General features: G+C 43.3%; 1 protein-coding gene across 17 annotated transcripts in view; it reads right to left on the bottom strand.

Moving 5' to 3' along the window:
* Positions 1-26,719, bottom strand: part of Camta1 (calmodulin binding transcription activator 1) — a 933,671-nt gene that overhangs the window by 824,539 nt on the left and 82,413 nt on the right. Inside the window, exons 4-8 of one of the 17 annotated variants that reach the window (XR_006637124.1) lie at positions 19,897-19,980; positions 16,980-17,445; positions 16,300-16,430; positions 5,970-6,072; positions 3,461-3,946 (exon numbers count right to left, since the gene is read on the bottom strand). The exons of 12 other annotated variants lie outside the window; for them this stretch is intronic. The gene's annotated coding sequence lies outside the window, so the exon portion shown is untranslated. Of the gene's footprint in view, positions 1-3,460; positions 3,947-5,969; positions 6,073-12,855; positions 13,054-16,299; positions 16,431-16,979; positions 17,446-19,896; positions 19,981-26,719 lie in introns of those variants that run through there. 4 more of the 17 variants (XR_006637127.1, XR_006637123.1, XR_006637125.1 and 1 more) reach the window with 4 other exon arrangements.

Raw genomic sequence — 26,719 nt, 5'->3', positions numbered from 1 at the left:
ATTCGTAGAATGACTTGCAGAGGCAGAGTGTATCCACTCTTGTGTGTAGCCCCCAACCAGGTCAATTCTTGATCTTCTTTCTTCATCTTGTTCATGAAAAAGGGTCGAGCAAAGCTCCCCCACCTATCCCTCAGGGTTAAGAAACCAAACGAGAAACTACTAGAATATATGCAACATGAGTTACAATTCTCTCTCATAGTTACAGATCACATACTAAAGTAACTCAGTGGACTCTGAATCCAGATGCCAGCTAAAGGTAGGTAGGTAATATGTGGGAAGTCATGTCATTTTGAAGACAGATGCACTTTTACTGGCTTCCAACCCCATCTGCATGAGAAGCTATGATGGCAGAATTGCAGAGCTGAGGTGCTGGCTGAATTGAGCCAACCTCTCCTGGCTCTCTTTGTGTTACACAACTGACTGCACAGAGAAAAAACCTAGGTCTATATGAACCTGAAAAGGCACAGATGGAAAGACAATTGGACAGACACATGAAACCAGGATGGCTTGGGAGCAAATGCCACACAAGGCAAACAGGTCTGTCATAGCAAAGTGCTAAACAGGTGCTGAACCCAAATATGACCCAAGGACACAGTGACTCTCCAGGAAGTTTTCTGGAAAGCAAGTGTAAAAGCAAGCTTATCAAACAAAGTGAAGAGGAAGGGAAGACTCCCTATCATCTTTGGAACTTTGTTGTAAATATGAAGTTATGGCACAAAACATTGGTTTTCAAGTTAGTTTTTAACAGAGGTGAGGGCTCATATTTAAGCTTGTTAGTAACCACCTAGAAAGGTTAGTTTATCAGGTTATTAGATACTGTTCTTCATCCTCAAAGCTGTTGTCAGGATTCTTAAGACGCATCTTTTTTCATCCTCAAAGCCATCTCTTCAAGGTTTGAAACATTAAGTTACACATCATCTGTTTCACAACTAAAGAAACCCTTCAAAGGCCAAGTGACGTTCCCAGCACTGGCAGCAGGATTCGGTTCCTGCTCTGTATGATGTTGAATAGCACAGTAATAGAACCCAGCCATGGGGCCTAGTGGGAAGACTCTACTCTAGAGAAGACCGAAGGGGGAAACAAATGGCTACCAAAAACCTACCCACCAACAAGCTCACGCCAAGCTGTGCCTGCGATTCACCCAAAGGCCAGCAGGAAGGCTTTTTCCTTAATCCAAGAAGTGACATGGGTCCTCTTTGGGAAGGTGAGGCAAGGGACAAATCTAAAAATGGGCCTAGTGGCTCCTCTAGGAAACCTGAATGCTGGTACACCCTCACCGCAAACCCACCTGAAAGACCATCAATAGAGCTACTCTCAGAACCCAAGATGCATAGGTGAGGCTGCTGAATCAGCTCCAGCACCAAGACAGTGGAGTAAAAAAAATGGACAAGCATCAAACATGAGAAAAAAGATGTTATTACAGGGGGGCATAAATCAACTAGCAGGGGGCCTTTCCACCACAAATAACTGTCAGAAATAACCAATTATAAGGCTGCTACTCTTCAGAAGAGCTTTCTGAAGGCTCTTGGGTCACAGTCCCTCTCTGCTTGATGTCCTCTGTGCCACCAGAGGGCACTATCTCATGGAATCACTTTAAAAGCTCATGACATGTCATTTAAGCTGTAGGAATGTTGAAAGCTAGATTTCAAATCGATGAAGGGCTAAGTATGCCACTCTGATGGTGGCTTTAAACATTTATCAGTCATAAATTCCATCCTACGCCACTAAACTGAAAGGAACACACGTGGGATGGCAGCATATACTACAACCTAAGTTAATCAAATCTTCAGATTTATGAAAGTAGCATTTCAAAATGAACCCAGGAGTGATGAGTGGCTCCTCCATCTCTGGCCACAGGGGTTGTCATGGGGAACTACCTGGCCCAGTGTCTTTTATACACACACAAGGGCACCAGAGAGATGTGTCAGGTTCTCCTCTAACTGGAAAGACATTCTTCACTGAAGTAGACATAGACATCCACCAGAACAAAATTACAGTGCAGCTTGTTACACATGATTCAAACAGGATTTAATCTTCTGTACTAGAACCCTTCTAAGTAGTTTTATGTGTTTACTGTATCCTAGGTTGCTGTTCTAAGCATATTAACTTATTTAAAATGCAACCTGTCTCCAAGAGGTTGAAACTCTTATTTCAATAGAAAGTTTAACCTTGCACTCCTTGAATGCAACCAAGATCTGCACCCTTCGTAGGCAAGCTATCCACAAGCTGTAAGTAAAGATTTGTGAACTCTGCTTCATTAACCACTTTCTGCAATTATATCTTTACCCTAAATTCACAATTTTTACAGTTGCATATGAGGATTAAAATTAATCCAAATAATTCAGCAGTATCTAATGAAAAATGTGTAACACTACAGGTTTTGAGTTTTTGTTTTGCTTGGTGGTACATAAACATCTGGCCTTCACTTTTCATTGCTTTACTTTAAAAGAAATGAATCATATTTGAGCAGAAATATTGGTCACTTCTCCATGTGAAATACCACTCAAGTGTAACTGGCTTTGTCCTGACGTTAGCAGATTCCTTCAGTGTGATGGCAAAGCTTACCCTGAAATGAACACAAGCTTGACAACTACAACATGCTGTGACTGGGAAAGCAATGTTTGCTCCGTTAGACAAGCATCACAAGTCAGTGCTGCAAATAAACTCACCTTGGACAACCGACCTATGTCACAAGACACTCTCCTCGGTGTTCTACTCTTTGCTAAGAAAATAAAAATAAAAACCTCCTCAAAAGTTTTATGGCAATTCTGGTCTATGCCAATGAAGAATGAAGATGCCATAACTATAGCATCTGGAACAAAAGAACTTTATTCCCTTAATACAGCCACACGTCGATGTGGAAATCTCCTGAGGTTACTGAGTGATCTCGTCTCCATGTGAACACAGCAGAGTGCTTACTATACAACTTAAAACAGCATTGTCATCTCTAGGCTGTATGGCCTGACGGGGCCACCGAGGTATACATGGTCCACCAGTGACCGAAACGTGGCATCAAACTGCTTCACCCTCCAGTTCCCTGTGGATCCTTGTTAATGCCACTCTCAAGGGGGACCTTTTTTTTTTTTTTTTTAAATCTTGTTTACTTGGTGCCACCATTTATTAAATTGTTCAGGATTTGCCTATTTTCTCCTTCCTCCATGCTTACCCCGACGTTTCTTCCTAGACACTCCCTAGAGGTCCTCGTGTGGCAGTACTCTAAACATGTGACTCTCATTTCTCCTCCATCTATGCCTGCTACTATTCATGAAGCACAGACACTGTGACACACAGGATCTTTGCAATGCACAGTTCTTGAGGCCTCGGCTCCTTTGTACAGGCTGCCAATTTCTTCAATCACAATGAAGCTTCTCTATTTACTCCCAGCATGTTCATATTTTATCACTGTGAAAGGTGCAGAAGTTTAAGACTGAAAAAGGACGCAACACCAGGGACCCTGCAGTTCAGTAAACAGTATTTATTGAGATTCCACTGTGCCAGGCACTGTCCTATGGACTTAGGACACAAGGGACAAGACACAGGCCCTGCTCTCAGGGAGCTTCCATTCTTATGGGAGACAGTTATCAGCACAGAAGTAGGTCACTGCTGGGTAAATGCTAGTAAGGAAAGAAGCTTGCTGAGGGCAGAGGGTCACATGGGCAGAGACTGCTTTCTCCAGGGTTAAGCAACTGCTGAGCTCCTTCATAATCACAATAGATGAAGCACAAGGAGGTCACATGACTCTTATTTTAAAACAGTTGTTTCATAAGAATTTGGGTTCTGAGAACAATTAACCTGGTAATAGAACTGTGGTGAAGCCAGATAAGGAGCTAGCGGAATGTAAAGCTCCCTATGCGCTCTGCCAGCTTCATCCCATGACAGCCCTCACGGCTCCAGCTCTGTAGGTCCCTCTTCTTGCTGCGCCCATGAACAAGTGTGTGGTGAGAGCCTGAAATAAACAGGTGTAAAATGGGTCAAGACTGTCGCTTCTATTTCTGTTTTAACTGAAGAAAATTTGCCCCATTTCCAGAGGCCGAAAGAGAAGAGAACATCTGAGCAAAGGCAAGCTAAAGTAGATTTAAACATACTTCCGTGTATGTGTATGTCAAGTGCATCTACCCACACACACGATACACTATGCATGCATTCCATCCATCCATCCATCCACATTTACATGTAGCTACAAGTGTATCTACCCACACACAGATACACTATGCACACAATCCATCCATCCATCCACTCATCCACACTTAGCTGTAGGCACAAGTGCATCTACCCACACACATGATACACTATGCACACATTCCATCCATCTGTCCATACACACTTAGGTGTAGGTACAAGCACATCTACCCACACACACGATACACTATGCACGCATTCCATCCATCTGTCCATACACACTTAGGTGTAGGTACAAGTGCATCTACCCACACACACGAAACACTATGCATGCATACCATCCGTCTATCCATACTTAGGTGTAGGTACAAGCGCATCTACCCACACACACGATACACTATGCATGCATACCATCCATCCAAACATACATACACATGTGTACATACAAATGCATCTACTCACACACACCATATATACATACCCATATACATGCATCGCTCTCCACACACTACATACATACACCTATGTGTATCACGTGTACAAGTGCATCTACCCACACAATGTACACTATGCACTCACAGCAAACATACAAACCATACACTCTATACATACATATCCTTCTGCACACTATATACATACATATACACACACACATACATACCCACACATTCCACATAGATGCATGCCCCCACACTATATATATGTACCCCACCTACTATATACATCTATAACACCCCCATACTACATACATGCCCACACATCATATACATGTACACCTACATTTTACACATTCCCACACACAGTATATACATGCATACTGGCATACATGTATACCCACATACATTAAATACACATACCCTACATACTATATACAAACATAACCACACACACTATATACATTTATATATCCACACATGACTTACTTCCTAAGAGAATTCAAAACTGGTTCTTGTACAAATTGTTTGCACAATGTTAGTACTATGGCATAACTTTTATTAGGCTGTAGGTTGTATCTTTAAGAGGCCACAAAACTGTTTTAAAGGATCAAATTAAAACTTAAAAGTTCAAAGATGACCAAGGTCCTGATTCGATTAACACTAAATTTAGAAGAATTTTTACTTCCTCTGCATATTCAGCAAGCTACTTCAGTTTTTGTTTTCTAGCCTGGCATCCCTGGGGAGTCATTATGTACAACCAGCCTCTAATTCAGACTAACATGTGTAAGTACATATTGATAGAACAGAACAATGCTGGGAGAGGCTCCTTGTGAAGCATGAGAAGGTGGGTGTCAACTCCCAACACTTCCCATTCTACATCCTAGACCAGTTTCACAGCTAGAAAAATACAATACTTCCAAGGAATACTAATGGCTATATAAGTAAATGGACACTTAATAATTAATGTAAACTCCTAACAGGCTACAGGTCATCTCCACAGTGGCCTTGAAACTTCCCACAGATGCAGAAGGGAAGCCTCAGAACCCCACTCACTTATCTCTCTCACTCAGGACTACAGCGGGCAGTACTACTTCTGGGTCACATGGGTAAGCTGGAGCCCATGAGACAGGAAAGCAAATACTCTGCTGTCTCCCAGATGTTTGTGTCCAGCCAATCCTCAAACTAGCAGGTTGTAAGCAGGACTGTAATTCGGGGTTCTGTTCAGGCTGTGCCTGGTGCTTTACAAGCCTGGGACAAGGAACAAAAAGGTCATGCTGTGAACAGAACTGCAACTGTGCCCTGCAGTTAAAGCCCTCATTACCTTTGTGACCTGTTTCCCTAGAAGTTAATCAACTAAATAATTAGTAGCTTGAGATATCAGCACAACAAATTGAACATTTGGAAGTAAGTTACTTTTTTACATAAACTGTGGCCCATCTCTGGAAGCAGACAACAGCTTCTGACTTGTTTCCATTGCTCTTTGCACATCTGCTTTCTGCTACCAAAATTTTAAGACCTGCATAAACAAAAACAGTGTTTATTCTTCTCTTCTCCAAAGCAGTGATTAAGTTTACCTTTGGCTTGAAGGTTCATTCTCCCACTGCCACTTCTCCCTCCCACCCACCCACCCAGCCCATTCACTCACAGCCACGTGCTGATGCTGGGCTAGGCTCTAGGGAAACAGAAATAAGGATGACTACATAGTGCCTGCTCAGAAGACTCGTTTACTCAGTTAAGGAGATCATGACTCTACATTGTGGCAAGGACCTACTCAGGAATGCGGAGACATACCTAGAAGTATAACCTGGAGGGCAGGCTGGACTGAACAAGACACAAGAAAAAAGTTTGTGAGAAGGACAGCCTAGCTGACTCTGGAATCTGCCACCACACCTGATGAAGAAATTGGGAGGAAGGACTGGGCCAAAAGAGGGAGTAGAAAGCAGAACAGACAGTGTGTGGTACCTGAATGTCTGGGGAGGGGAAAAGAAGCAATGAGCTGCAGCTGAGTGAGACACACTGTAATGGGCCAAGGCCATGAGTTCCATAAGCTCTCTACCTAAAAGTGGGCACTTTGTGTTAATGAAGACTTTACTACTAACAGAAACAAATCCAGACAACACCAACTGGACAGGGATGGAGCTCAATGACAGAACACTTGCCTAGCATGTATAAGGGTCTAAGTTCAATTCCCAGTGCTTGGGGCAGGGGAAGTCTTCAGATAACCACAAACAAGACTCCAAAGCTGGTGTGCATGTGTACTCCCTGCCCTGCGGACAAGAGGTAAGCAGATCCCACTCAATGAATGCACAGTACATTTCCTTGAAACCTCTAAAGTCTAAGTACATCAAAGGTGAAAATGACCAACCTTCAACTGCTTGAACATTTTGGTGAGCCGATCTGAACTAGAAACATGACCATGTATGAGCACATTCCCTCCCCTTCCCAGTCTAGACACACTCATTTCTAGAGAGCCACAACTGTGTGTACCAAACTAAGTACCTGCACTAACACTGCTTTTTAAAAAGGGAATGCTTGGGTTCTCTTCCTAGCATGTGTTATAATTTACAAGTGACATAATAAAAGAGCTCTTCTTTTGCTGGGATCCATTCCAGTCCATTTTTCATAAAGATTTATGTGTAAAGGGGCGGCTTTGTAAGCAAAACACCACTCAGTGGAGAGAAAAACCTCAAAACACCTTGCAATAAAGTCATTAATGTTCGTTTAATTTCTTGTGTAATTTCTAGTTCTTGGTATTCATATACTTCCTCCTCAGATGGAAACACTTTAATTAGGATGAAGAGAGTTTAAGGAAACTCATGTTTTCATGATTGCTAAATAGAGTTTCCTGAGCTTTCTTGTAGGCAAGAATACATCTAAAGGGAACATGGCTATGAGCCAACAGACTCACAATGGTCTGAGAACATGGACAAGCTATAGCCACTTAGGTCCCTCATTCCCTGACATTAGGCACTACAAGATGACCAAATCAATATTCCCTAAACACACATCGCCCCAGAACATAGGCTGCATTAACACATGCCTCACAACAGGTTCTTAAATACTTAGGCTCAGAGGAGCTTGAAGGATTTATCTGCTTAATCTTCTTTCCTTTTTCTTTTTTTTTTGGGGGGGGAGGCACATGTGTGTGGTATGTGTAGGCCTGCTTATATGTATGAGTGCATGTGCTATATGTATGAGTTCATGTGTATGCAGGTGCATGGATGCACATGTGTTGGAGGCCAGAGGTTACTTTGGGGTGTCTTGCTTGGAACTTTCCAGCTTAGTTTTTTTTTTTTTGAGTGGAGAATCAGTTTACTTTTATGCCAGTGTGGGCCCAGGGGAACCTCTTCCAGAGCCTGGACCCTGGTTCTTGGTTGTTCAGAGCTTATATACCTTACTTTGGACTAGTCTTACTATTGTTAAGTCTCAGAACTCAAAGCCCTGGCCTAGTACCAGAGACCTTGAGTCTGAAATAGGCAAATTTTACAGAAAACGTCAAGAATAGTTAGTTTAGCCGGGTGTGGTGGCACATGCCTTTAAGGCAGAGGTACGAGGATCACTGATTTTGAGGCCACCCTGAGACTACATCCAGCTTAGTTTTTGATACAGGGTCTCTCACTGAATCCAAAGCTGACCAACCAGGCTAGACAAGCTCGCCAGCAGTCCTCAGGGATCCTCCTGTCACCACTTCCACAGGGCTGAAATTACAGGTGCCACATCCTCACTGTTGGGAACTGGAACTTAGGTCCTTGTCCTTCCTTATACAGTAAGCACTTCGACCTCTGAGCCACCTCCCCAAGCCCTCGCTAACTTTAAGGCTGCAGCACATGAGCTAAAGAGAGCCAAAAGTAAATATAAACTTGGTTAAGGTGTGGGTCTGGGGACACATTCACTGTTCCCTTTGGGGTACAGATTAACAACCTGTGTTAATCCTCAGTATGAAAAAGAGAAACAACAGAAGTGAGCTGTGGAGGTAGAGGTTTCTGTTTACTGCAAATTATTTTGGTTATTCCTGGACTTCAAGGCTTCTAGATATCATTAATTTGTATTAATCTTCAAAGGCTTGATGCAGATCAAGCATATATATATGCACATATATAATATGCATGTGTGCAGATATAAATGCATGGTAGTTAAATAGTATGACAAAAAGTTGACATGTGCCCTGTCAAAAGGATCAGAGGGTGCAGGCAGAAAATGTATGTTGCTGCTGCCCATATCATACAGAATGATCCAGAAGCTATTGAATGTCAGTTTCTGCGGTGACTCAAACAACATGTAAGATTGTTCAGCTATGTATTACTAACAGAATTTGAGGGATTTGAGGATTATGCCAAAATAAAGACAAGAATATAAATGCTACCTTTTGACTGAAGGGGGGGGAACTGTTTCATATGGGCAACACCTTCATTAGTGAAAGTTTCAAAGTGAAAGCAAAAATCAACAGAGGACTGGAGATATGGCTGCTCAGTTAAGCCGAAAGACTTAGGTTCAATTGCCCAGTGACCACATAAACAAGATGCACAAGGTAGCGCATGTATCTGGAGTTCATTTGGAGTACCAAAGGCCCTGGAGTGCCCATTCTCTCCCTCCCCCCTCTCTCAAATAAATTTTTAAAAATTAACAGAAAGCTGCCACTTGGGGAAGACCCTACCACAATTATGGTCTAGGTTTCTAGCATTTTCTGAGAAATCCAGCTCCAACCCCTTGATTACAAGAGGTACCATGTGCACTTCATATAAGGACAGCCCTCAGAGTTGCACAGATGCTCTGAGACCCCAACAGGAAGCAGGTGGGAGCAGAGGCCCTGAGGCACTTTGCCAACCCTTGTGCCTCACAACCATTTCACTCATAAAGAGTCTAAGTGGTTCAGATAAATACACAAGGCTTCATGAACCTGAGCCTCTCTGTTCCTTGAACTGATCCTCCAACATCAGGCTACACTTCCACAGTCACCCTCAAGACCTGCACTGCCTAGCATGACAGTCACTAACTACATATGGTCCTAAGCCCCTGTAATGGGCCCCAAATGGAGTAAGGTATGCCAATAGTATACCATACACACAGAGTTCAAAGACTCTACCACAAAGCAATACCTATCTCAGTTACATACAGTAAAATACATTCAAATTCATTTCATTCTTAACTTTTTGAAATATGGCTACTAAAGCAGTAAGAGTTCCACAGGGCACCTGTTATACAACTTTTAGGCAGCAAGACCCTCCATCTGTGTATGCCCACATTCACATGCCTCCACAGCATCTGTTTTAAGCCCTAGTGTGACTACCTCACTTCAGCCATCCTGAACCCCTACCCTTGAGTCCCCCAGCACCATGACCTCCTGCTACACCATCTCCTCCTGTCTTTGTCACTCCTGTATGCATACCTTGCACAGCCCATCAGAGAAGCTCTTCTTTCCAGTGCTCAGCCCTGGGAACCCTGCTGCCTCAAGCTAACAGCAACTCCTGCCTGGCCTGGACTGCATTTAGTTATGAAAAACCCCAAAACTCCAGTTCTGCTGCCTACCCTCATTTTCACTTGAAGCAGCTAGCACTGGGGTTATGCACTCATATTCTCAACCTACAGCTCTATCAGAGATACTGGTGACCTCCACACTGCCAAAGCCACAGTGACTTCCTCAGTGGTGTCTTGCATAATGTTTAATTGTCACTGACCCAGATGACCACACTCTGCTGCCAGGATCCACTTGATGCCCTTCTACCCTTCTCCTTCACTTCTCTCCTTTCTCTGCCTGCTTCTCCCTCTTTCCCCTAAGTGCTGGGTGCCCACTGGCTCCCTACTTTCTTCTCATAGGATTCCCTCCAGTCTCACAGCCTGCAGTGTTCACACAATCCAATGAATGGCCCAGACCTCTCCCGAGTTAAGACTCCTACACACTTCCACTGAGCATCCTGGCATTCTTACCCTGTTGCCCAACCTGGCATTCCCACAGTCTTTCCAATTTCAGGAACTGCATTCTTCCAGTTACTCTGTACCCAATACTGACAACATCCCATGGAAATACTACTGATAAAGCAGTTCTTACTTTGAAACATGCCTCACATCAGACCACTCCTGACTGCTCTGTCCAACACACCTTCAGCTTTCAATAGTCTTCTAACAGCTGTCTGCTCCTACCCATCCCTGTAAGCCAGGGAATGACAATGTTTTCTATAAAGGGCCAGAGGCAGTCATGTCATCTGCTGGACTGGGTGCAGAAGCTCAAAGGCAGCCTCAGACAGTACATGCCATCAACAGTGTTGGCCTGCTCCTTAGCCAGTATACAGATAACAAATAAGGCTCTCCTCTTAAAAAAAAAAAAAAAAAAAAAACTCGATGCTAACATTTTAATTTCATGTAATTTACAGGTAACATAAAACACTATTACTCATTTTTTTCCTAATCTACATAAAAAACGTGATCAAAACTCTTAGCTTGCTAGCTGTGGAACCTGCTCTAGACTCTGCCTCACATGGATGTTTTTCATCACACTTCTACTCGAAAAGTATTTGATGGCTTTCCTTCATTTAATAAAATTAAAAGGCTTTAGCTAGGCACAGTGGTACACAGCTGTAACCCCAGCACTCAGGAGGCTAAGGAAGGAGCATGAGGCTTCATAGTGAGTTCCAGGCCAACTGTCTGAAGAAAGACCTTTAGTGTGAATTGCAAAGACTCCCAGGATACTGCTACTGGTACCTCCTCTCCCCTGTCCTCCTCACTCCCAATCTGGGCAGCAGGTTAAGCCCCCTACCTGTCCTCTGAGCCTCTTGCTTACTTTACTGTTGCTAACCCTGTATCTGCCTTGGACCACTGCTTGGGCTATTCCCTCTACCTGGGCCACTCTCAGTGTCTACACACACAGCTCACTATACCACGTCCTCTCACATCATACAGTGGAGATTCCTGCTCAGTTCATAGGAACAGAAAGTATGCACAAGAACCCTTGCACACAGACATCTGGGCCCTCTAGACACTCTGTTCTTCATCACACCTACTGCCACAAATTTTGATTTAGAAATAAGCTGATTAGGCAGTTTAAAATAAAACAAGGAATCAAAAGCATCATGGGACATAAAATCACAAAATGTCGTCAGAACAGTATTATTTACTCATGTGACATAGAGTAAGTTAACTTCTCTGTACCTCAGTTTCCTCACCTGTGCAATTGAGGACCAGGTAGCACCTAGTTCCTTGGTGGTCTACTGAGTCTGAGTTAATAGTGTAACTGGTACATGTGAGCCCTCAGTTACTACTACTTGGATGTTGTTTATTGCTGCTTTTCCCAAACCAGAAAACAAGGTCTAGAAGGGAAATGACTTGGTTTTGTTTATGGCTTTATTCCAGAGATGGCTTACTTCAGACCAGGCATCTGGTGACTTTAGAGAAAAAATGAGTAAGCATCTGAAGTGAAGTCACTTAGGCTGTAAAGCAGGGCAAAAGCTTCTTCCAGCCTACCACAGGAAGAAACCTGAGAAGCACACCATTCCACTGGGCGTGGGGGCTCACAGCCAACACTCAGGAGGCTAAGGCAGGAGGGTTGCTATGAGTTTGAGGCTTAGGACAGCAGTGAGACACTGTCTCAAAGCTTTCCACTGTGAGGTAGGATATAACCATCACTGTCTGAGAGCAACTCCTACAGTCTCAATTGTGTTGTATACTTACATGTTCAGATCTTGAATCAAATAGAGAAGAATTAAGTTTCAGTCAGTCAGGTTCAAATTTCCCTATGTAAAATGCTGACTGCCACAAAAGGCTATTCAAAGCAGTTTATACTTAACTGACTTCTAAAACCAAGCATCTCACTAAATATCCGAAATCTCCACCAAGCCACTGGTGGAGGACACATTTTAATCTAGCCTGTGAGCCAGGCGTGGTGGCACACGCCTTTAATCCCAGCACTCGGGAGGCAGAGGTAGGAGGATCGCCGTGAGTTCGAGGCCACCCAGAGACTCCATAGTGAATCCCAGGTCAGCCTGGGCTAGAATGAGACCCTACCTTGAAAAAGAAAAGAAAGAGAAAAAAAAAAAGAAATTAATCAAGCCTGTGAGACCCAGGCTTTGCTTGGAACGTGTCACAGGTCTCATGGGTTTGGTCTGTCTCCCTACACTTACACCCAAGTGACTGGACTTTTAATTTGTGGATGGTTTTGAGCTCTATCATTTTATGACAGGTCAGTAGTTCTCAGGATAACATGGGCTCTTTCACATGCTTTTAAAGCAGCACAGATCCAAGTGGTGGTAGTGGTTAAATTGTAAAATCCCCCCCCCCCACACTGCCTAAGACTCATGTGTTTGAATACTTGATCTGGTGGTGCTGTTCCAACTCTTCAGGAGGTGGAGCTTGGAAAGCAGAAAAGCTGGAGGACGTATGTCACTGGAAGTGGCCTTGCCCTTGCTGTACTCCCTCTTTCCACTTCCTCCCTGTTGGTTCAAAGATGTGACACTGGTGCCTGCTCCTGCCACACCTTCTCATCCATGATGGACTCTACCCTCTGGAACTGTAAGACAGATTAAATCCTTAATCAGCTGCATCTGGTGAGGTTTTCTATCCCAGCAATGAGAAAGTAACTGATTCAGATGGTGAAGTCACCCACTATTTAGTAAAGTAGAAACTCTGTTCTTGATCTCAAAGCTAACATGCTTTCCTGTGAAATAAGAAATGCAATCTTCAGTACTGGTGCTACCAAATTAAACTGAGATGCCAGTGATACACAATTCTCCCCTAAAACTGCCATTCCTGTATGAATGGCACTGAGTAAACAGTCATGAGGCAGGGTATGAAACTGGGGGCTGAAGGGTAGTTGAAGACCAAGGTGTCAAGGTGAGAGCACTGGCTTTTTGCTGATGTGACTACAGTAAGTTCACTGGAAGGTCCTAAGAAGTGACAAGAGATGGGAGAAATCTTTTTCTATTAGCTCCTGTGGTGGCTACATTTTTAATTCTGTACTTGATTCGCCATTAAGGTCACTGTGACATAGCAGAGGACGAGCATGAGGCAGGCAAACACATCTCACTCCTGCACTGCGTACAGAGCAGAACCTGAACATTCAGGATGGTGGTCTCTAATTCAACACTATGCTTAGCAGATGATCCTCAATAACGCTTTGTCAGCTTCTGAGATCCAGCACAAAACCACAAGCCTTGTGATCTACCAGCTGGACTGTGGCAATGCCCTTGATGAGATTTCAAAAGTTTGGTCAGGACCCAACTCTGATGTATTGTCTTTCCACATCAGCTGCAAAACTACCCACAGATGCGTCATTATGGAGAGAACTACAAACATTAGATTATGGCTGGTAGTAAGACCACCACCCTGTTTTGGTGCCACCATGAAGGCTGGCTGTGGCTCTCTGCTTTGTCTGCAAGATCAAGAAGCCAAAGCTCTTTGGTTTACAGGATGCAAGGATAAGAACCATCTGCCTGGTCTAGTGTTTCTTTAATTAAAACTTTAATTACAGATATATCTCTGCACAGATACGTGCAGTCTATCAGCTCCCGCTCTTAATTACCTGTGCTAATGAGAAATGAGGAATTAGCATTTGCTTAGTATCTACTATGTGCAAGAATGTATGCCGGGCCACAAGAGAAACTTCAGCCAGCAAGGGAGCCTAGTGCCAGACCTTGACCAAGAGTATGAACCTTTTAAGGCCACCCTGAGACTAATTCCAGATCAGCCTGAGCTGGAGTGAGACCCTACCTTGGAAAAAAGAAAAAGAAAAAAGGAAAAAAAGAGTGTGAAGCTGCTCCTTGACCTGCCCTCTTGTCACCACCACCACCAGTACCAGCCACAGTTTCTCCTCTGCAAAGATAAAGGACTACGAGTAAAGGTGAGCACAGTAGACTGGAAAAGACCTCAGTAAACTGTGCAGTAAGTTATGTGGGCTGCCACTCGCATGGCATGCTTCTGAATGTACCTAAAGATGTCGCTAGAGAGCCGGGCGTGGTGGAGCACACCTTTAATCCCAGCACTCAGGAGGCAGAGGTAGGAGGATTGCCATGAGTTCAAGGCCACTGTGAGATTACATAGTGAATTCCAGGTCAGCCTGGGCTAGAGTAAGACCCTGCCTCAAAGAAAGAAAAGAAAAAAAGATGTGGCTGGAAAGCAGAAAAGCTATTCTAGGTCCTCCGATTCTGAAAAGTGTCACACAATGTCATATCTACTAATAGGTGCTGCTTCTGTGACATCCAGCCTGGGCAGCAATTTTAATGCCACCATCTTAAACTCCTTTTCTGACTAGGGCTAATTTGCACTGAGAATGTCAGGAGTATCTTTCCATATATTCACAATGTTTCTTTCTGTCTCCATAAAAGCCTCAGGGGGGTGGAAGGTCATAAGGGCCTCCTAAGATAGCCTAGTGGCACTAGGGCTAATGTACCCAGGTCCAGGGCTGCACACAGAGCTGCTGCCTACACAGCAACACGTCTGTTCACCCTCAGAGTTGTCCTAGCCTCTGTAAGGGCTACTTCACCAACATCTCTGGAAGCAGATAGTTAACAGGCCTCTGCACTGCTAACTGCTCTGTTCTAGCCAACACGCCTGACTGACGTGATGGCAGAGGGGCAGCAAGTCCAAATGCCTTTCCATCCAAGGTGCAGAAAAACCAAAACCAAGGAGAAAACTATGCAGCAGCTACATGGAAGCAGAGTTAAACAGCCTCTAGTCTAAGACAACCTACTCTGTTTTGTATCTAACCTCCATGACTCAGTAACTGGAGCCTGGTGTTCCTCAGCCTGTTGAAGTCCATGTAACAAAGCCATCTAAATTCTCAATGAACTCAGGTCACATGACCAAAAATAAAACCTACTACTGCTGGGTTATGAGGGACAGTGCCTACACCTTAGAAAAACAGACACTAAGGGCTGGAGAAATGGCTTAGTGGTTAAGGCACTTGCCTACAAAGCCAAAGGACCCAGGTTCGATTCCCAGGACCTGCATTAGGCAGATGCACAAGGGGGTGCATGAGTTTGCAGTTCATCTGCAGCGGCTGGAGGCCCTGGCACTACCATTCGTTTTCTCTCTCCCTCCTTGACTATTTCTCTCTCTAAAAAAAAAAAAAGAAGAAGAAGAAGAAAAAGAAAAAGAAGACAGACACTAAGACAAAGAAAGAAAGTCCATTTGGATTACTATGTGCTGAGGGCTCTGGAGAAGCAAATATGCCATATGTTGATGACAGATAGATGAAACAGAAAGACGAAGGACAGCACTATGGAGAAAGAAGAGAACAGGGGGAACACTAAATGAATAAAAGGGAGGAGAAAGAGGAAAGGTGAGAAAAGGAGGAAGCAAGATCACCCTTCTAGTTCATGACCCCAGCAGCTAAGCACAAGCTGGCTGCGGTGATGGTTGATTCTTGGAGCAATGTTCAATGACTCCATCAACCCAGAGACCCACTTTAACTTAGTGTAACCCACTTCAGGACGAATGCACAAATCTGCATGTGTACACACTATTTACCCATTTTTCCTTGTTTATAAAAAAAAACTTTCAGTATTTCTGAACCTCTTGATCAATGGTCCTCTACTAGAGCAAGATCAGAACTACAGGTGGGGCCAATGCTCCACATTCTTAAGATCTGCGAGTGACTACAGACATACAACCAGGACTAGGAATCTACTGCTGTAGAAAACCTGTGAGTGTCACAAAGGTAAAAGAACCTTCCAGACAAGGTGGAAGTAGACTGTTGGTACTGCACTTTACCAGGTTACACAGCCTTCTGAATGACGGTGGCCCTATGAGGCTTTACCTAGGTAAGGAACAGAGCTTTCTGGAGGCTGGTGGCTGCATGTCCATGTGCGACTTTACCAAGATGGTGGCAGTGGACTGTGGAAGCTGCAGGGCTTTGCCAAATTGAGTGAGTGCTGTCATGCCTAATACCTGAGGGAAGAGAACACACCACAGCTGAGGATCCTTCAACCAAACAGGAAAGTTGATTCTTGATTTTGCCAGGTCTGTAGTAAATGCAAGGCAGCAGGTATCAGGAGACTGGAGCAGAAGTTCTAGAATATACTAGGGGTGTGAGCCTGGGAGGATGTATTTAACCAACTGGAGCACTGGCACTGTCATGGGAAGGACAGGGAAGAACCTGGAGTGTTTTCCTGTGCATGGTAGTGAGGTCCCCTCCCCTTCACACTGCCTAAGAAGACATTGAAACCTCAAATAGCTGAGTGAAACCTCTAAGCAGCTTAACACTCTGTGAGAGCTAGCTACACAGTTTACTGGGGTAAAGCTAGCTAACCAGGTACAAGACGGCTTTCTCTCTTGGGCGTCTTTGATTCTGTCTCTACAGCCAAAAATAGAAAAAGAGAATCTAATAGCTGAGGATAAGGTGTCTCTCCGTGGCTGAATGTTTCCTCCTAAAAGATCAGAAAGACAAGTTTAACTTTACCCACTGAACTTGCATGTATTTTACAGGTGCTTACTTACCATCAACTCTGCAGATCCCAACTGTCTAGGCGTCCACAGGTGTCTAAGCCAATGTCAGAAGACTAAGCAGAGGGGCAGGCTAAAGTCTCCTATGTGAAAGGTGTATGTCCTACTCATGGTGGGCAGGGGCCTAGCCAGACTGCAGGCCAGTGCTGCTCTATGGACCTCATATACATCAACTCAACTAACACTCACCATGGTCCTTTGAGGAGAAGCTATTATTATCTCCTCAATTTAAAGAGGAGGAAACTCAGGCACAAGAGGTTAGGTATGTGTTGCAGTCAGACCACTTGCAAGAGGCCAAGGTGGGATTCGAACCATGGCAGCCTGGCTCCAGAGCCATGATCCTGGCCCTTCACCACCGGGTTGACTACCACTGACTCTTGGCACAGCCATAGGATGAGGTTCAGTTTCAAAAGCACCTTTCTTCTGAGTTCTCAGTGTTTCATTTATCCTCCCAACAACCCTAAAAAGCAAGTAGGAGACATACAGTATCTGCATTTCACACAATACAACGGAAGCAGCGTCAACAACACAATGTTTTACGAACTCCCACCGGGCAGACAAACAGCCAGTTCATAGTTTCAAACCAAAATTGAATTGTTTTTAAAGTCTTTCTGATTTGGTACTTTTGTTTTGGTTAATCTCCTTAAGAGATACCATTGGCATATCCAGACCTTGCCAGTTCAAAGCAGGTTTCCTGGCTCTCAAACAAGGACTTTTTCAACAAGTCACAATTACATAAACTATATACGTGTGGCTCTCAACTTACAACAAGTACTAAATACTAACCAAATAACAATTGCTCACTGAAAATAAGTAATTTATGCATGTATTAGGTCTCTGAAGTTATCTTCAAATGTACTTAGCAAACAGCTTTAAAGAAAAATCTAATCACAAAATAAAGCCTGACAATGAGAATATTCCACTTCTGCATCTACTACTCTGTCTTCAGTTCCTACTACATTTGTGGGTAAAATATCAGACCCTGAGAGCTTGTGAATCACCAGGGAACTTGCAGCAGGCTCATCCTTCACTCCTCACTCAGCCAGAGGAGTGAAGTTGACAAGCAAGTCACCATGAGCCTCCTGCAGCCCTGTGAGTCTGTGAACTTTAAGTCAAATACCTTTCCTTTGCTGTCTGAAGGGCAAGGAATAAATAAAGGACTGAGGGGGAAAAGAAAAGAAAATCTTCTGAGATCTGAAAAACATTCCTGCACAACTGTGGGGTGCATTTTGTTTTGTTTTATTTTGTTTTTCAAGGTAGGGTTTCACTCTAGCTCAGGCTAACCTGGAATTCAGTTGTAGTCTCAGGGTGGCCTCAAACTCATGGTGATCCTCCCACCTCTGCCTCCCGAGTGCTAGGATTAAAGGCATCCACCACCACATCCAAAAAATTTAATTATTTTTTTACATCACCTTAAAATTCAAGGTTCAGCTCCCGACTGCCAAGACGTTGTAACGTCACTGATGTACTTCTTAACTCAGGAGCTTTCCAGGTATGTAGGTGTTACAGGCAAATACTAGCTTGTGATCTGAGATGTGTTTGTGAGCATTCCTGTGGCCAATGAGCAGCTCACCCCAACTGATTGTAACCTACAGTTCTAATGAGCAACATAAACTTTTCTAGATCTTGACACAGCTCACAGTGCACAAGGACCCACTACAGGGCTCACTCAGTGAAACACCAGCATTAACTGGTACAGAATGAGCTGAAGACACACAACTCGTTGGCCAGGCTGAGAGATTTTACTGTTTGTCATTGTTTTGAAAACATGATTTTTAAAGAACATCTTGGCAGTTTTAAGAACTAACTCAAGTCTGATTTTTTGCTTTGGTTTGTTTTGCTTTTAAGAATCTTCTGAAAAGCAGGATACAGTAAAAATGCAATATTTGAAAAACAAACATGAAATAAGAGAAAATGACATAAATTAATCTGGCTCCAGAGTGGACCAGGTTCAGCAAAGACAAACCATGTTTGATCATGCTGAACCATTGCTTTTTCCCTATGCCTTAAAGAAACAAAATAAGGAAGAGGTGAATTTTGGTAATGAGATTAACTGTGTATTCTTCTTAGCCCTTAAATGAAATTAAAATCAAGAATTAAAACTTTTCTTCTCAGTAATACTTGAAAATACAAAGTATAATCTGAGGATGTAAAATATGACACCTAAGAAACTAACAAATTTCCGCTGCTTCTATTTCTGAAGAAGAAAAGTCAGTCTGCAAAACTGTATGGTGAGGGTGAAGGACTGGACTGTGTGTTGGAGGGGTTATACGAGGGTGTATGTATTGAGAGTAAAAGAGTGTGCATGTGTTTACGAGGTGCATGTGGTGAGAATGAGGGTGTGTGTGTGTGTGTGTGTAATGTGAGAACATGAGGTGTATGTGTTGAAAATAAGAGTATATTAGTGTGATATGTGGGTGTGTGCATATAAGATGTGGGTGGTGAGAGGGTGTGTACGGTATGTGTGGGTATGTGGTAAGAATGAGGGTGTCTGTGTGGGGGGTGGATTTATGTGATGAGAGTGAGTATGTGTGTGGTATATGTATGTGATTTTGTGTGTCAATAGTTTGGGGCAAGAAAGGAGCTTACGGGCTTCCTGGGTGCATGTTAGCGACACATAAACATCAACTAATTCATAAATTTTGCAAAGCATGACCAGAAAAGGAAATACCCTACATGGGTACTCATTTAACTTAAATTTTAAAGGATGGAAACATAGATTAGATTATACTTTATTTTTAAAAACTGAAGTGAATTTCAATGCAGAAAATGAAAGCAGCATTTTGCAAGTTTATTGCTCAAAGGGGTATCTCTATTTGAGGAACTCAGTCCTACACTCTGAGAGATGAAATGTTACAGCTTGTACACCAAAATTAAAAAATGAAATTAAATTAAAAAATGAAATGGTTACCAAGGTAATGCAGGTCAGGGAATCAAAGGTGAAGGGTCACACATTATTAAAAAGAAATCCAAAAGGACGGCTGCATCATGATCTCTGCAAAACAAAGGAGCTCCAGTAAGTACAACTAATATCTCTGAGAATGAAAATCAAGCTCTTGACAAGACGATTCCACTGTCATTGAACACGGTCATTCATGATCCCATGTAGAGGCATGTTTATTCAGGTACATAACCAAATGTAACTACCTGCTACTAACAAAAAAAAAAAAAAAGAAAGTAAACATTGAACCATTCAATCATATTAAAGCCCCAAACACTTCCCATCCAAAGTGGCTGTAAGGACTGACATTTCATTCTAGTTGGAGCCCACACCCTGCTTTCTTGAAATGACAGTGTTTGATAAGTTGCCAACATATCAGAAATCTAATTTGGTCACAGCATGGTGAGTTTTTCCCTCTCCTCAAGGAATGAGTTCCAAAATTGAGTTTTTGCAAATTCCTTTCATTTGAAGTAGCTGCATAAAATTTCCATTATTGGAACATTTAGTATAACAATGTTCTTGAAGACAGCAATAAAGTGATACATGATAAAATAAACTGTGTAACTATATCTATTAAGATCTGTTCTCACATTCCACTTTCACTGCACAAGGGAAAGAAGACATTTTAAGCAAAACAACTTGCCAGTTCTGCTGGAATTACACAGAGTTAATAGAAGCTTGACAGAGGAAGATCTTCAAAGGGAAAAAGGGATCTGACAGGCTTCATTTCTTCAACAAATGTTACTACTTATTCATTTCCCCCATTAACAAACTAATTTATGTTTTTAAAAAGAAAAGGAAGAGCACAGGCTTTGTTTTGGAACATGTACCTTTCCCTGTATTGAGACAAACCTGCCACCTCTGCAGCAACAGTAAGCACAGCTGGCAGCTGCAGTGAGTGATCGCACTATTCACGTGCTGGTGAAAACCCAGCACCACAGGACACTGGGGTCTTTCCCTCTGAAAACTGAGCTTGAGCAAGCACAGTCCTCTGACTTCAGGACCCACACTCTGTAAGCTCACAGACAGCAAATTCTAAAAGGAATGGACACAGTGGTCTGTGCATGTGAGGGCAGGTGGGGAACAACGAAAAGAGGAACGTGGTGTGGCTGCCCCTCTTTCATGAATCCCAACCTGGCATTTCCTCCATTCCCCCTCTTTAGTTCCACCCCACCATATCAAATACATGAGTTAACTTTGTTAAAATCAAATTCCCCATATACTTAATATATAAAAATATAGACAACTGTTCAAAAGGATTTTATTAAAAGAAATAAGATATTCCTTCTGGTGGCAAATAGCAATCAATAAATAAGCTAACTCTATAAATGCCATTTTTTTTTTGCTCCCTCTGATTAGGTTTTGCTAAAATAACCTACAGAGCTTCGTGTACTGGGTAGAGCAAGTTAGTGCCTTAAGGCCACATCTCTAAAACCACACTTTTTTCCTTTAAGTTGCACAGCTATGAAAAGTAAAGGAGCATTCCATTTGTTGGCATGCTCATCTTACACAGTCTGTCACATACATATTTGTTGCTGGGAGGCATGCAAGCCGTTCTAAGCACTACAGAAGAATCAATACACCATCAGAACACTGCACACACTGTTTTAGTGGCATCATTTAGACCATTTCAGCACATTCATAAGAAAAGGCAAGACGCCAGTAGTGTGATGTTAGTCAAGTTTTGTCTTCCTAAAACCTATTTTATTAAAAGCAGCAGCAAGCCTGTTCAGGTCAGATAGATTTAAATACCACACCCATTTCCTAAATACCTCTTGATTAAACCATCTTCCTGACAATAAGATGAAGTCGGGCTAGCCGTTTTCTAAAAGTCTTCTAAGCCATTCTTATTTTCTTAAGCTTGCAAAAATGGTGCCCAACATTTTTGCCAGTTTTAAGTTTCAGGCTCAGATTCCAAGCACACACCAATCTCCAAGGTAGTCAGGAATTGTTCTTCAGCACCTGAAACTACAACCAAACTCCCCAAGTGACTCCAAGCTAATGAATGCAATCTCCCTACCCAAACACTTGGTGGTTCAGATAACCTGGCTCTGGATAAAACTGTGCCACTCATGTAAACATTTTAGGTGATTTTTTTAAAGTCAGTAAGGGATTTTAGCCAATGTTTTCCAAATAAGGTTCCACTTAGGGAGGAGAAGGTAAAGACAGCAAGGAGTTTACTACAGTCCTCAGAGCCAAATACCTAGAATATAATGAGTTAAAAAGGACAGAAGAAGCACTAGAGGCAAACACCACCCTAGGAAGAAAGTAACCACTGACTACATTCTCAAAAGTTCAGTCCACAGGCTGAGGAAGTGTGCAGCATTCACACAATTCACACAAAAACAAGGGAAAAAATGTTATATTAACAGCAACTCTGGATTACACCTTGGTAACCTGAAAAGCAGAGAAACACTGGCTCTGAATTGAATGCTCAGAAGTAATTGGGTCTGGGTGTGGTTCCACCCTCTTCCCAAAGTGGCTGGCTCCAGTCCTACTGTGGTCTGCATTTTCTCTTGGAAACTTTCTGCATAGACCATTCCCAGACCTTAACCAACAATAGGCCTCATGAACCAAAACTACCCATCTTCCTTTCCTCCCCAGAGGCCTCCCTTTCTTCACAAAGGACAGTCAGCTGGTGACAATAGCTGTAATGCATTAACTAGAAAGACAGAGGAGTTATTAGCCCCAAATAAGCCCCAGCTAGATGAACTGCAGAGTATTTCCATATCAAGTGGTACAGAGGAGATAGGCTACCTCAAGGAGACTTGATGAAATCAAAATCTGTGTCTTCTGTAACTAGTAACTGAATTAAGCAGTAAAGCTCACTGTGGTACACATTACCCTTAAGTGGGAATCTATAGCACCTCATCTCTGACTGGCCATCCTGTCTGCAAGAGCCAACACAGGGACATCTGTCAAAGTACATCAGGCCACCACATACCAGTGAGGAGGACTTTTCCAAGAACTCTCACCCAAAGTAAGTGCCACTATCTGAACACTGGACTAGGATATGTTTCCCAACAAACTCAATTTGCACTTTCCATTACAAAAATAGTAACAACTTTTTGACCACAAAACAGCATCTATAAGCAAAAGGAATTGATTCATCTCTCAAGAGACAGAGAAAAGAACATTGTTTCTAAAAAGGTTAAATTATGACAGAAAAGCTGCCATTTTTACCTAATGCCTATCACTTCCAAAATAACATTCATGGAAGAACTAGAAAGAAATGAAAAATAGGGGCTGGAGATATGGCTTAGCGGTTAAGCCCTTACCTATGAAGCCTAAGGACCCCGGTTCGAGGCTCGATTCCCCAGGACCCACGTTAGCCAGATGCACAAGGGGGCGCACGCATCTGGAGTTCGTTTGCAGTGGCTAGAGGCCCTGGCATACCCATATTCTCCCTCCCTCCCCCTCTCCCTCTCCCTCTCTCTGCCTCTTTCTCACTCGGTCACTCTCAAATAAATAAAACCAAACAAAAAATATAAAAAAAGAAATGAAAAATAAAGGAGTCAAGAAAAGTCAGTGAGATAGGCTAGGAGACAGCTAAACAATCTATTAAAATGGACTCATGGACATCTTTTAATTCTTTACAAAACAACTATTCAAAATACTATACAATGCTCTCCACAGCAGAAACCAAGTTGGCAAGTGTGTTGCATGATTACAGAATTGCCCAGCTAAAAGTTAATTACAGTGATAGCCAAAATTCATTATTTTAAATCCATAAATATAAATAAATAAACCTCCAACGTGCCATTCTGTAGAACACCAAATGCACTTCAGCTAAATTAAGCTTTCAGTAAGGTGGGATGGTTCTTGTACTGTCATCTCAGTCACTATTCCTGTCAGCTGTGCTAGCAAAACAGGGATGCCATCTTCCAAACTAAGAGCCAAATGGAACACCTGGCCCATAGGAAGCAGTATCCTTCCTTCATCTCCCTCTGTCCCAAAAGGAAGCAGCACCTTCCATCCTCTCACCCTTGTCCCAGCAGGAAGCAGCATCTTCCTTCCTCTCCCCCTTGACCAACAGGAAGCAGCATCTTCCTTCCTCTCCTTCTTGTCCCAAAAGGAAGCAGCATCTTCCTTCCTCTCCCCCTTGACCAACAGGAAGCAGCATCTTCCTTCCTCTCCCTCGTGTCCCAATAGGAAGCAGTATCTTCCTTCCTCTCTCCCTTGTCAATAGGAAGCAGCATCTTCCTTCTTCTCCCTCTTGTCCCAACAGGAAGCAGTATCTTCCTTCCTCTCTCCCTTGTCAATAGGAAGCAGCATCTTCCTTCTTCTTCCCCTTGTCCCAACAGGAAGCAGCATCTTCCTTCCTCTCCTCCTTGTCAATAAGAAGCAGAACCTCCCTTCCTCTCCCCCTTGTCCAAATAGGAAGCAGCATCTTCCTTCCCCTTCCCCTTGTCCCAATAGGAAGCAGCATTTTCCTTCCTCTCCCTCTTGTCCCAACAGGAAGCAGTATCTTCCTTCCTCTCTCCCTTGTCATTAGGAAACAGCATCTTCCTTCCTCTCCCCCTTGACCCAACAGGAAGCAGCATCTCCCTTCCTCTCCCCCTTGTCCCAACAGGAAGCAGCATCTCCCTTCCCCTCCCCCTTGACCAATAGGAAGCAGCATCTTCCCCTTCCTCTTGTCCCAACAGGAAGCAGCATCTTCCTTCCTCACCCCCTTGTCCCAACAGGAAGCAGCATCTCCCTTCCTCTCCCCTTTGACCAACAGGAAGCAGCATCTTCCTTCCTCTCCTTCTTGTCCCAAAAGGAAGCAGCATCTTCCTTCCTCTCCCCCTTGACCAACAGGAAGCAGCATCTTCCTTCCTCTCCCTCTTGTCCCAACAGGAAGCAGCATCTTCCTTCCCCTTCCTCTTATCCCAACAGGAAGCAGCATCTTCCTTCCTCTCCCCTTTGTCCCAACAGGAAGCAGCATCTTCCTTCCTCTCCCTCTTGTCCCAACAGAAGCAGCACCTTCCTTCCTCTCCCCCTTGTCCCAACAGGAAGCAGCACCTTCCTTCCCCTTCCCCTTGTCCCAAAAGGAAGCAACACCTTCCTTCCTCCCCCTTTTCCTAACAGGAAGGATCACCTTCCTTCCTCTCTCCTTAGCCAGCTATCACCAAAACTATCATTTTCCAACTTTTCAGAGAAAAATTCCCTCACACACTTCTCAAAGATGTCCCAAAACACTTGTCAGTTTCCCAATACTTTCTATAAATAAAACTAACTACAATCACAGAATTTCTAGTGTATTCCTGATTTTAAAAGAAAAAAAGTGAAGGCATGGTGCAACACAACTGTAATCTTAGCATGGGGGAGGGGGACCTGAAGCAGAAGGATGGGGAATTCAATGCCCAGTTGGGCTACAGGGTAGAAACAAGAAAAACAACAAAAAAAGGAGTGGAGAGAGCCAGAGGGGAAAGAGTAAGGGAGAAAAGGGTGATGGGGAAGGACAGGGAAGGGAGAAAAGACATAAACTAAAACCTGCAAGTGAAGTAACTTCCTACCTACTCTTTTAACCTCAACAATTTAACTTTTTCCTCCTGATAAGTTTCAGAGATTTCACTAAACATTGAGAAGAGCAGGAAGGAATTGCAAAAGGAGCCAGAAAAGTTTTGTAGAACGCAGAGTCCAGTGATCATAGTATGAGAATGGCCCACGCTGTATGTTTATGAAGCACACAAGACCACACAATGTAACAAAAAGACCAATATCACATGGTCTTATTTGTATGCATAAGCTAAGCCATCTCTCCAGCCCGTGTGTTTTTTTGAGATAGAGTCATTTACTGATCCCTGAGCTTGCTGTTTTTACAAGCTCCAGAGATTCTCTGGTCTCTGCTCCCCACAGGACTGGAGTTACAGACCATACACAGTTATTTATGTGGGTGCTGAGGAATCTAACTCAAGCAGTCTCAGACTCTCTTGCTTGCATGGTAAGCACTCTTAAACTCTGAACCATCTCCCCAAGCCTCATTATTTTTTAAAGATAGGATCCCACACGTAGCTCAGACCTGCCTGGACCTGACAGCAACCCTTCTGCCTCAGCCTCCCAAATGCTTGGATTACAGATGTGCACCACCACACCTGGCTAGAAGGAATAACTTTTAATGTTCTGTAAAAGGGTAGGTAACTATGGTTGACAACAATTAATTGTATATTTCAGCCCTAATGACCAATGGGATGATAGATATCACAGCCAGATCCTCACATCCCAAAGGTAGACAGGAATTTATTTATTTATTTATTTGTGGGACGGAGAAAGGACATGCACCAGGGTCTCTTGCCACCACTAAAAGAATTCCAGACACATGCATCACTTTATACATCTGGCTTTACATGGATACTAAAGAATCTAATGAAGATAGCAGTTTTTGAAAGCAGATCTCCCTAGCCCCTACCTGAATATTTCAAAACAGCTAGTGGGGGCTGGAGAGATGGCTTATCAGTTAAGTGCTTGCCTGTGAAGCCTAAGGACCCGGTTCAAGGCTCAATTCCCCAGGACCCATGTTAGCCAGATACACAAGGGGGCGCACGCGTCTGGAGTTCGTTCGCAGTGGCTGGAGGCCCTGGCGCGCCCATTCTATCTCTCTCCCTCCCTCTCTCTCTCTCTGCCTCTGTCTCTCTGTGTCTATCGCTCTCAAATAAATAAATAAATAAAAATAACAAAAAAATTTTTTGAAAAACAGCTAGTGGAACAGATTCTGTTCCTAGCATACACATACCTATACAAAGTCCTAGTTAATGGATATGCAAAGTCAATGGCACTAGTCTGGTCATTACACACTGAAAACATGTACTCA

This window comes from Jaculus jaculus, chromosome 5, assembly GCF_020740685.1.
Source record: "Jaculus jaculus isolate mJacJac1 chromosome 5, mJacJac1.mat.Y.cur, whole genome shotgun sequence".
NCBI lineage: Eukaryota > Metazoa > Chordata > Mammalia > Rodentia > Dipodidae > Jaculus > Jaculus jaculus.
The sequence above is the reverse complement of the archived record's forward strand: the minus strand, read 5'-3'. Positions and strand labels throughout refer to the sequence as shown.